Source organism: Gracilinanus agilis, chromosome 3 (genome assembly GCF_016433145.1).
Source record: "Gracilinanus agilis isolate LMUSP501 chromosome 3, AgileGrace, whole genome shotgun sequence".
Taxonomy (NCBI): domain Eukaryota; kingdom Metazoa; phylum Chordata; class Mammalia; order Didelphimorphia; family Didelphidae; genus Gracilinanus; species Gracilinanus agilis.
In genome coordinates, this window is record NC_058132.1 from 440713498 (window position 1) to 440725675 (window position 12178).

The 12178-nt window shown below is 36.1% G+C and overlaps 1 pseudogene; it reads right to left on the minus strand.

The window, feature by feature from the left end:
* Positions 1-2482: 2482 nt before the first annotated feature.
* LOC123239645 lies at positions 2483-3440 on the minus strand (annotated as a pseudogene).
* Positions 3441-12178: the final 8738 nt, after the last annotated feature.

Here is a 12178-nt window from a genome sequence, read left to right on the forward strand (position 1 = left end):
GATTAGACACTAACCAGTCAAAGATATCAGAGCTACCATCTTGTTCATTGCTTTGATTGGAGTGGAATTATGTGATTGATTTTCTTGATAGGTTTCCACCTACTATAAGGGGTCCCATTTCTTTGAACTTTTTCTCATATGCTATGATTTCAAATACCCTCAAAATCCTGGTTACTATCTTATAAATATCCTCTCTTTTCACTGTCCTTTCTAAAACGTAGGGGCCAGAACTGAAAATAAGACTGTTGAAGTGGTTTAGTTTGGGGAAAACGTTTTGGAGATATTAGAGAAACAGGAACTCTAAGTACAAATATAAGTAATAATCTTATTAGATAAGCATCAAAGTGCCTATAATACATTATTTAGAATAGATAGACAGGAAGGAAGAAAGAAAGAAAGAAAGAAAGAAAGAAAGAAAGAAAGAAAGAAAGAAAGAAAGAAAGAAAGAAAGAAAGAGTAAAACAACATGTGGACAGCTAGGTGACACCGGAGATAGAGTGCTAGACTTGGAATCAGGAAGACTTGAGTACAAATTTGGTTTCAAACACTTACTAGATATGCAACCCTGGACAAATAATACTTTTGCCTCAGTTTCCTCATCTATTAAATAGCTTGAGGAGGGAATGCAAATCATTCTAGTATCTTTGCCAAGAAAATATCAAATGGGATCATAACTAAAATGAATGAAGAGCAAAAAAATCATTATGTACATAACTAATAAAAATTAAGTTGTACCAAGTTAAGCAAAGTAGTTTTGACTGTGGGGGAGAGTATTAGGAACTAAAAGATGGGATATGATAATAGACCTTATATATCTACTATCTATTATCATTACTAGTTTGTGCAACCCTGGACAAATAATACTTTTGCCTTAGATAGTAGATAGTAGATGATAACTGAGCTGAGCATAAAAAAAAGTCTAAAATTCTAGGCTACACAAGGTGAATATGAGGAGGGAGAACATTCTAGGGAATAATAACTATACTTGTCTGCCTACAATGTAAAGTACATAAAAGAGAGTAATGCGTAGTAAGCCTAGAAAGGCAGCTTGGAGCCAGATTGTGAAAGTTTTTGAATGTGTTGTAGAATAGTGTATATTTTATCCCACTGGGAAGAGAAAAAACATGGAGCTTTCTCTGAGCAAGGGAGTTACATTATTAAGCATATCCTTTAGGAACAGTACTTTAGCAGCCTTGTGGAGGATAAACTTGAGGGAGAAGAAGCAGAAGACAATTAGTAGACTTGTTATAATTAGCTCATCAGAGAGCTGATGATGGTCTGAACTAAAGTTGTCCTATGGAAACAAGGAAATTAATTGAAATAGATTTTGTAGAGGTAGAATGAACAAGATTTGTCAACTGATTGAACTTCTTGAGGGAAAAGTGGAGGTTGAGGATGACTCCAAGATTGCATGCTTAGATGATTAGAATATTCAGCATAAATAGATAAGTTAGAAATAAGGAAGAGCATGGAAGAAAAAAATAATGAATCATTATGAATTTAAAGATTTGAGAAGATGGTGGCACATCTAGGTAAAATTTTTTCAATAGAAAGTTGTTGTAAACCTGGAGATCAAAAGAGAGACCAAGGCTAAGATCTGAGAGTCATCTTCATAGAGATGATAAATGAACCTAGGAATTTTTTTTATTTATGTAATTAGTTTATTTGTGTTTTAAATGCATATTACATAAACAGAATACATAGTAAATTCTTTCACTCCCTTCATCCTGCCCCACCCCAAGCCATGCCATTCATCCTGTAAAGAAAAAACTCTTTTGAGAAATTCAGTAAGAATATTTCTTTTCTTTTTTAAAAACTCTTATCTTCCATTTTACAATCAATACTGTGTATTGGTTCCAAGGCAGAATGGTTAAGGGCAAGGCAGTGGCAATTAAGTGACTTGCCCAGAATCACAATAACTAAGAAGTGTCTGTTTGAGGTCAAATTTGAACCCAGTACATCTCATCTCTAGGGCTTTCAATCCACTGAGCCACCTCGCTGCTCCTAGTAAAGAACATTTCTAACTAAAATTAGGTTACTTACTTTATTTAGTTTTTAGGAAGCTCCTTTGAAAATAAGACTTGAAAAGTACTTCAGCTGACATGTAGAGGATGAAGAAAACTAACTTTTTTAGTAGCTTCTTAATAATACAGTTTTAAAATGCATGTCTGCAGTGGGACCATGACCATCCATATTTAACAATTTAATTTTCTTATTACTGAATGCAACTGATTAGGTTACATTTAGATATTGCTTTAGAAGGGTAATACAATGGGGCAGCTAGGTGGCTCAGTGGATTGTGAGACAGGCCTAGAGATAAGAGGTCCTGGCATCAGATCTGGTATCAGATCTGGCCTCAGACATGGCCTAGCTATGTGATCCTGGATAAGACAATCAATCGTTGTTACCTTGCCATTACCATTCTTCTGCCTTGGAACCAAGACAGAAGGTAAGAGTTTATTATTTTTTTTTAAAAAGATAAGTGTTTCAGAAACAAAATTGGATTTTTATTATTCTATTAAAAATAAAATTAGAAACATGATACTTATAAATTATTTTCTGGTTTCCTATGAAAGTAAACTTTGTAATCCTAATTTAAAGATGTAAAACTGGTTAGTTATATATTTCCTTATAGTCAAAGTTCCAATGGTAATTTTTACACCAATTAAACTGTGCTTTAAAATTTTTATATTTCAATGACATATACATAAATCCATTTCAATCACTAAGTTCTTCCTCATCACTGAAACTTTTCTTTATCCTTCGGCATCTTGAATCATCTGACGTTGAGGGTTCACTTGCACTGGGTTTCCATCTTTGTTGATCTTCAATTTTGGCTTGCTGGAAAGCTATGGCTTGGCTGAAGCTATCGGAGAGCAGGGTCTTCTCCTTCATCTTCACTTTCTTCCACTTCTTCAATTTCTTCTTCCAATTCAATAATTTTCTTTCTTTTTTTCTTTTCTTTCTTTTTTGGTGGTTCATGTTCTCCAAGCACATTTTTAGGACAAGCATAAACAGGTGACCTGTTTCTCCACAGTCATAACACCGAGATTTATCAAAGTAGTTGCGCCTTCAGATGAACTCAGCAGCTCTTCCATTGTCAATAGCAATGCTTGCTTTGATCACTCTTCCAAATAACTGCTTATTGTTTAGTGCCCACGAACAGTTTGTGCTGATTCTTTATCTAAAAACAAAATAAATGCAACGCCTTTACTCTTCCTGGTATCTTTGTCTTTCATAATAGTAACTCAGCCAGTATGCCTCAAATGTGGGACTTGAACACAGGTTGTCCTAACTTCAAGGTCAGTTCTTTATTACTTTACTATGCTGGCTTCTGTATAGCATTAAGCCTGTATAAGTCATTGTTTGTCAGAGAAAAAGGCAAGTTGGATACATACACAGTACTTTTACTTGGTGCTAATCCACCACTCATTTCTGAATTCTTTTCTGGATGCTTGCAATAATTTTTGTTTGATGTGGAAGCTCTAGATTTTGGCTATGTCATTTCATTTATGGTTTTTCTTTTTGAAGTTTCATTCAGAAGCTGATCAGTGGATTCTATCTTCAATATGCAATCTGGTCCTTTCGCTCACAGTCCAGGGCGCCAGGACCTCCTTAGAGTTTCTCTGTACTACTGGTGACTCAGTCCGACGTTCCCTCCTCAGGTCTGACAAGCAGCCGGGACATCCCCAGGAAGGTGTCTTAGAGACAGATAGCAACAAGCCGGTCTTTTCTCTTCCTTTTGGTAGCCTTGTCGCTCCTCGGATCTGAACCTAGGAATTTAGGAGCAAGGGAGCGATGGAGGTGTGGGAAGTGGAAAAAGAGAGAGAAAATTAAGAAAGAAGAGAAGGCCCAGACTCCTTGGAAACAGATATGGGGTAATAACAAAGATGAAAATCCAGCAAAGAAGACAAAAGTAGTCATACCTAGTCAGGTATGAAGAAATCAAGAGAGACCAGAGTCAAACAATCCAGATTGGGAGAGCATATCCAAAAGGAGGAGATTGCTAACGACGTTAAATGATTCAAAGGACTCAGGTAGGCTGGTCCACAGAGAGTAGATAGATATTCAAGTTTATTATTGGTCCCATACTTTTCATAAGATAATAGATTTAAAGCTGGAAAAAAGATATATTTCACCTAGTCCAACTTAATTTTATAGAGAAGGAAACCAATCTAGAGAGATTAAATGTAATTGTAATTAAATGTAATTGTAATAAATGGCAGTAGGTAAATATAAATCCAGGTACTCTAATTCAAAATCAGATTTTGTTTGTTTTTTTCCACTCTGCCACACTGCTCTCTCCTTGAAAAGTTTTCATCTTTAAAAGGCATGCCAGAGATTTGATCCTAATTTGACATAGTTTTACTTAAGATCATCTCCATGCTATTATAAAGCATCACAATAGGATTCTAATGGAGGATCAAAAAAATTATCCTATCAAAAATGGAAATAAAGTTTGCTGACCATTATTTTGTTTTTTTAAATATCTTTATCACACATAATAATGTGATAAAGCAAAAACAGGGGAGGGAAATAAGCTCTTATAAAAACTGATATTAAAATAATATATGCTTCAACATAAATATATGAACAGTTTATTTGCAGTGATATTTTATAGTGATGTTCCGACTCCTCCTGACTCTAGACATTATTGTTTTATATGATTGCAAAGTTTATGACTTCCTTGATTTGCACTAGTTTGTATGTCTTGCAGTCTCTCTTTAAATTCCTCTTGTTTGTCTATTCTATGAATAATTGTTATATGAAAGACTTTTTCTTTTTAATGACCTTATTGTCATAATAGTCCCTCCAAAAGTTGTGATTTGCCAAGTATTTGGGTGCAGATTCAAAAATATACCTTCTGACTTATATTCTTTCCCCTATAATAGCTTATGCCAGGAATTACAACTGTCCTTCCTTTGAAGTATTTAAATTTTGCTCCTCCAAAACGTAGAATAATCCAATCAAGTCAACAAGTATTTATTATGTACTTATTAATGTGCCAAACACTGTCCTGAATTCTAGGGATACAAAAGGGAGCAAAGAAAAAGAAAAATCCAACCCCAATTCTCAAGGAGCTCATTGTCTCCATTACAGATAAATACATAATTAAAACAAACTATATACAGGAGATACTGGAAATAACCAACAGAAGGCAAACACTAGAATTAAGAGGGATTGGAAAAGCCTTCCTATTGAAGGGGGGAATTTTAGCTGGGGCTTGAAGGAAGCCATGAGATTGAAGTGAGGAAGGAAGAAATTCCAGATGTGTGGAAGAAACAGTGAAAATGCCCCAACTCAGAAAAAAAGGAGCATTTTGTTGAAGGAACAACAAGGAAGCCAATGCCACTGGATCCTAGAGTATGTTTGGGGGAGGAATATGGTGAAGATTGAAAAATTTGAGAGAAAGGTTATAAAGGGCTCCAAAAGCCCTAAAAGAAAATATATTTGATCTGAGAAGTAATAGGGAGCCACTGAAGCTAATTGAAATGGAGGGCAATGATTGCACTTGTGCTTATGACTTGACCATTGATTGAACCAGAGTAGGGAGAGACTTGAACCAGGGAGGTCAACCAGGACATTATTGAAAAAGTCCAGTTATGAGGTGATAAGGACATGTATCAGCATAGTGTCATTGTCAGAGGAGAGAAAGAGGAATATATGCTAGGGCAACAAAACTTAGGAAGAGATTGGATGTGGAGGTTAAAAAATGAGAAAGTGTAGGAAATTCTGGATGACACTAAGCTTGGTGAATGGAATGACTAGCCCTCTCAGCAATAATAGGAAAGTGAGAAAGTGGAAGGGTTTAGGGGAAAATACATTGAGTTCAGTTTGGATATGTTGAATTTAAGATGTCTACAGAACATCCAGCTTGAGATGTCCAGTAGGTAGTTAGAGATGAGAGACTGGAAATTAGGAGAGAGGTTAAGATTGGATAAAGAGATACAAGAATCATGAGCCTAAAAATGATCATTGAATCTATAGGACCTGATAAGATCATAAAGTAAAAAAGCATTAAGGGAGAATAACAGTGCCCAAGAAACACTTTGGAGAATATCTCCATCAGAATGAAAATCCACCAAATGAGATTGAGAAAAAGAAGTCATATTATGCCTGCCTAGAATTATCTTTAATACTTATAAATAACTACAATAGAGCCTGATCACATCCTCTGAAGGTTACTATCATTTCTACTCAATCTGCTGGGAATTAGATATGGATTCAGAGGACCTGGATTTGAAACTGAGCTCTACTATTTACTTCCTTTGCAAGGTTGGGGAAGTCACTCTACTTTCTCATCTAAAAATAAGGTAGATGAAAAACTTGGCCTCTAAAATTCCTCCCAGATATGATCCTATGATTCATTTTCTTTACAACAATCAACCTAGATTAGTAGTTACCTTTCTTTTTTTAGTAGTTACCTTTTTTAAGTCAACCACCTGAAGTTTAAATTTTACAAGACCAATAGAATGTGCTTCTGTTAAAAATGTTGTTATGTGTGAATGTGTTGATATATTGAAGTAATTTTCTCTTCCGTTGACCTCTGCTGGGTCCACCTAGGAGTGGAATCTATGGGACATAGTTTAAGAATATTTCACACCAAATGGCTTTCTAGAATGTCTGGACCAATTCGCAATTCCACTAAAAATATATTACTGTGCCTGTCTTCCTATAGACTCTCTAATTTAGATAATTTCTACTTTTTTTACTTTTCTAGGTAGGAGTGAAAACTCAAAGCTGTTTAGATTTGTATTTCTCTCATTATTAGTGAGTTAGATCAATCTTTCAAATGAGTGTTCATCATTTATTATTATTATTGTGAGTAGTATTCATCCAAACAGTTTGGTCACTTATCCAGAGCCTTATGTTTTTCCTCTTAATTTCATATGTATTTGAATTTCAAACATTAATCTGATATATTTGATGCAAATATTATTTTTTCTACTTAAGAATTCATCTTCTTCTCTGAATTAAACTAATATTATTAATGCAAAAACTTTCCCAGTCCAGGTAGGTAATCAGAAATTATCAAACATCAGACCTTTCCTAATTTTTCTTCCCAATGTTTCCCTTCACCACGCCAAGGAAGGAATGATGTCCTCCTAACTCTAGCATGCCTTCTGGTGGCACTAGGAGAATGAAATTCAACTCGAGTTTAATAAATCCCCAAATATTCTGTGTCTTTGAAGCTTTGATTTTTAACCGTATGTAGGCTACAGGAGACATGTAGAAAATTCTTTACTTTTTTTTTCTCCATTTGATAGTCAAGTTCCTAGAAAAAAATCTGCTTAGGCAGTCAAGAAACATTTATTAAATAGCTAGTATGTGGCAGATCCCCATCTGTCACTGACCCCTAAGACTATATCTTAGACTTTCTTCTGTCACTATATCCTCTCATTTTAATTATCTTCTAATCCATATCTTGTCTTAGTCTCTCTACTAAATTCCATTATTCATCCTAAACTATATGCTGAGCACCTCTACTTCAAACTCAATATGTCCAAAATGGAACTTCTTTTCTACCTTCCCAAAAATTCTCTTCTCCAAACTTTCCTATTTCTGTGAATGGTTACACCAACAACCTAATCACTTGAGTTTCCAATATTAGACTCTTCCTGTATTCTTCACTATCCTTTATCCCCATTTGTCAACAACTTGGCAATTCTATTTCTACTTCTCTTGTGGCCCACGTCTTCTCTTCACTCAGAAGGCCATCCCATCAATCTACTTTAGATTTTCATCTCATGCAGAGATTATCAAAATTATCTCTTGGTTGGTTCCTTGATTTTAATATTTCTCTGTTCCAGTCTAAAGCAGAAGTCTCTGAACATGTTATGTCCCTTCTCAAGTATTGTCAGTAATTCTAATTGACACCAGGACAAATTACAAACTCTTTAAACTTGGAACTTGAAGTCCTTCACAGTTTAAATCTAGTCTGTCTTTCCAGAATTATTTACATGCAATTTCTATTTCACATTCTACATTCTAGCCAAACTGGGTCTCCTTGAAATTTGCTAAAATTGGCATTCCATCTTTGAGTTCTGCTTTTGTACAGATTGTCTTGAGTAACTGGAATGCACTTCCTCCTCACCTCTACCTCCTATAGCAGGAGTCGGCAACGTATGGCTCTTTCTGCAGGAGCCATAAAGTCAATTTTTTTTCAGGCACTGTTACAGCACTGTACGGCTCTCACAAAATTGCATTTTTAAAAATGTGGCGTTTATGGCTCTAATGGCCAAAAAGGTTGCCGACCCCTGTCCTATAGGAAGCTTTTCTTCATCTCAAAAAGCAGTGTAATTCTTTAGCTACCTGAATGCTGCCTATAAGGAGTTGCCATGGACATCACAGAAAATGGTCAAACAGACTTCCCCAGAAATCACTGATTTAGTGATGTTTTTGTACTTAAAATAGAGACTTCAAGGAAGGAAAATCCGAAAGGGATTCCATCTTGGATAACATGATGTTTAAAGAGTCAAGAATATGTGTCTGGAGGAACAAGGGTTTATGGGAAAATGGTGGAATAGGCTTCATTGCCTTTCTAATACCCCCCACAAAAAATCAGCTCCATAGAATCAATGCTAAAAGTGGCCCACACACAAAAAAAATAGGAGTCAGGAGTGAAGCTAAATAGCCAGGGGCAACTAGGAGGAAGTTTTCTGACTTCATGGCCTCCATTCACCTCCACAGACCTTGGGGGCTGGAAAAGACCAAACAAAATGGAATCAACAACCTGCAATCTCACATTCTTTTCTTAGCCCTGAAGCTTGCATTCCCAAGGATACCAAGGGCCTTGGGAGCACATCTTTGTCTGCCATTGCCTTGGCTCCAGAGATCCCCACTGACCCATTGCTAGGGATTAAAGGGTTAGACGTAACAGAGTCTATGGGCAGCAGGCTATATAGGCAGGAATTCAAACCTCTCTGCTAATAAACAAGGGACTTTGGAGGTCTATGATAATTAGATTAAGTCTATATTGCCCATCTTTAGATTTAATCACCAAAGGTGAGAGCACCTCCAATTCTGGGAGGTCCATAACCCACATGTACTAGAATGGTTGATGAAGCAGAATCAACTGACTGCCCCCTAGGCAGTACTACAAGAAGTATCTATTGTGATTGGACAGGCAAAGTAAGAGGGAGGCATAGGAAGTGACACATAAGTGACCCCTTTAAAAGGAGAAGGTCTTCCACTGGAGAGGGTCTTCTGGTGAAGAGGGTGACTGATAAAGGAGGTCTTCTAGCTCTTCTGGTCCATGGAGGTGGTGAGTTTAAAGACTGACTGAATCTTCCTGAACTTCTCTTAAGGAACGTCTTTAATAGACTCTGTGAATGAAGCTTTGCTTCATTCACCTCCGGGCCTCTGGTCCTCTGACTCTTGGCTGAGGGTTAATTAGATCTACCTGGATTAATTAGAGGATTGTAGCAATTTATCTGTGTTAGATTCTTATTTCCTTATTTCCTCTCTCTTCTCAATTGTAAATAAACTTCCATAAAGTCAATTTTGACTTGAGGTTATTCCTAAATTGGGGAGATTTCCCCTGGTGACCACCTTTTAATATATTGAACCCCCAAACCCTTCCCCCCCCCTTACAGGTCCAAGGAACTTGACTAGACATCTGTTCTACCCCAGGCTGGGGCAATAGGAGAAGGGGAGTGAGGAAGGAGTACACACCTGTGGATGTGGCTGCTGAGGGACTGGGGCCCCATCACCCTATGATCATTCCCAAGATAGTAGAAGCCCTGGCTATTGCCAAATGGGGATGTAGACTATCTGCTTGAAGTTGCACTGGCAGAACTGCCTCTGGGCTCTGCTTAGAGCACCTGGGGATATTTATGGACTGGGGTTTGAATTGGAGATTGGGAATGCATCCAACCCTGGACCCAAAAAAACTAGAAAAAATAAATACACAAAAAGTTCTGAAACCTAAGGTAGTATGGTAGGAATCCTGGGACTCCAGCAAAAAGCCGGTAATTAAATTTATAGGCCTGGCTGCTATAAATTTAAATAAATAATACATATGAGCAAGCAAAGGAGAAAAAACACAACTATTAATAGATATTATGAGGAGAAAGAAAAATCTCACCTCAAACATAGGTCAAGGTAAATGTAATTGAGTGAACTGAAATGATAATGGAATAGCCTGAGAGGATATAGGATAGAATGGCTATCTCATTTGGAAAAGGAATGAGTAGAGGAACTGCCACAGAGAAGGAAAGGAGTGGGTGAAAGGCTAGTAGCACTAGAACCCTACTATCATCAGACCAGGGATAAAGAGATAACAATAAACACAATTAAAGGGATAAACTTTTCCTTAATGTACAGAGAAACAGGAGGAAAGGAGGATGGGATAAAGGAAAGAATGGGAGTCCCATTGGGTAGAATAAGAGAAGAAAGGAGAGCAATGGGATAAGTAAAGGGAGGGAAGAAAGGGATACCTAGAGAGGAGGACATATCAAGAGATCAAAAGGTAAATTGAGGTAATAAGAGAGGGACTCAGGACAATGTAGGGCTCACATCAAGAAGTAAGAGGTCACTGTTTGGGGGACAAAGAAGGGATTTATTTTATTTAAGGGATAAATTTAAGATATTAAAAATATTAATTGTAAAAACTTTTACAAACTTTAGACTTTATTAGAGACAAATGTATTTCCTTTCCCCTCCTAAAATGGGATCAGGGATTATTCAGTTATAGCATTTATCTTTCTTGTGAAACAAAATTCCACTCAAAAAAGTTAATTTAGAAGGTCCACAGATTAGTCTCTGATCTTTACACAATGAAGAATTGCATAGAATTAATGTGCATGATTGCATAATTAAGAAACAATTATCTTGATGAAATATACTCATCTGTTCAGATCAACAACAACAACAACAAAAAAAAACACAAAGAGATGAGGTAAAAAGCTTACAATACATCCAGGAAACAAATAGAAAAATACATACATTCATCTTTCGCTCAATTTGTCCAAAATTTTAAGTACTAGGTTTACTACCAATTAAATATTATTTCACTATCCTATGAAAGGCTCATACCAACACAAATCTTTGACAAACTAATTTATTGAACAAAATTGTAGAAATTCTACTAAGTAGAATAACAGATCAGGTAGTCTACTTTTTATTTTTACATTCTTCTCAATGACACTTTAATTTCTGAAGGTCTGTGGTATTACAAAGTTTACTATCTGCTCCTCCTGGCTATACCCCAGAAGAAACAAAAGCTTATCATGTTTCCTGACTGTCTCTCTTTGCATTCTTGTGTATAGATCCACAGGTCTAATAAATGCAAAATCTTGTAGCCAGGTAAATACTGGTTGTCAGGCAATCAAGAAGCATTTATTAAGTACCTATTATATACCAGGCCCTCTCCTAAGCACTGGCCATACAAAGAAAAGCAAAAATCAGGTCCAGTTCTGACAGAGCCATAGTCTAATAGGAGAGTCAATTTGTAAACAACTACATAAAAACAAGATATATTCAATCTAATGTATGGAATAAATTAAAGATAATCAAATCAGTCACTTATTAAATACAATATTTAAGCAAACACAAATGTAAGTACAAAGAAAGAGAATCCCTGCCTTCACTAACTTACATCTAATGGGGGAAGATAATTCTCAAAAGGAAGTTGAAAAGAGGATAGTGAGTGAAGAACGTACCCAGAGTGGGAGCATGATAGGGTTCAGACCAAAAGAGTATAATTGGGTGGGAAATGGAGAGATGACTGGCCTGGGAGCCCTCTTTAACTGTCAGCTTTTGGCTGTTTATGCATGAAAACATTCATGGAAGTTTAGTTTGTAATGACTACCTCGAAATAACACAAATACAATGGTTGGGAGAAATGGCTGAATAGATTGTGGTACTGATTTTTTTTCTTTGTATATTCTCAACATAGTACAATGACTCTTTTATAGCAGGTCTTTAATAAATGCTTGTTGAATTTAACTATTTATTCAATATTGAAAATTAATTTAAATAACACCCAAGAGGGATGCAACTGACCTCTAAAGCAAGCACCATAGTTTTTATGTCGAATCTTAGGTATCTTACAAGCAAGGGTATCACTGAAAGCTTTAAAAATTAATTTTATAATCTAATATAGAAGGTTTCCAAAAAATTTTAGTGCCATTTTAGACTACTGAAGCTTAAAACAGTACTAAGCTTTTAGGACACT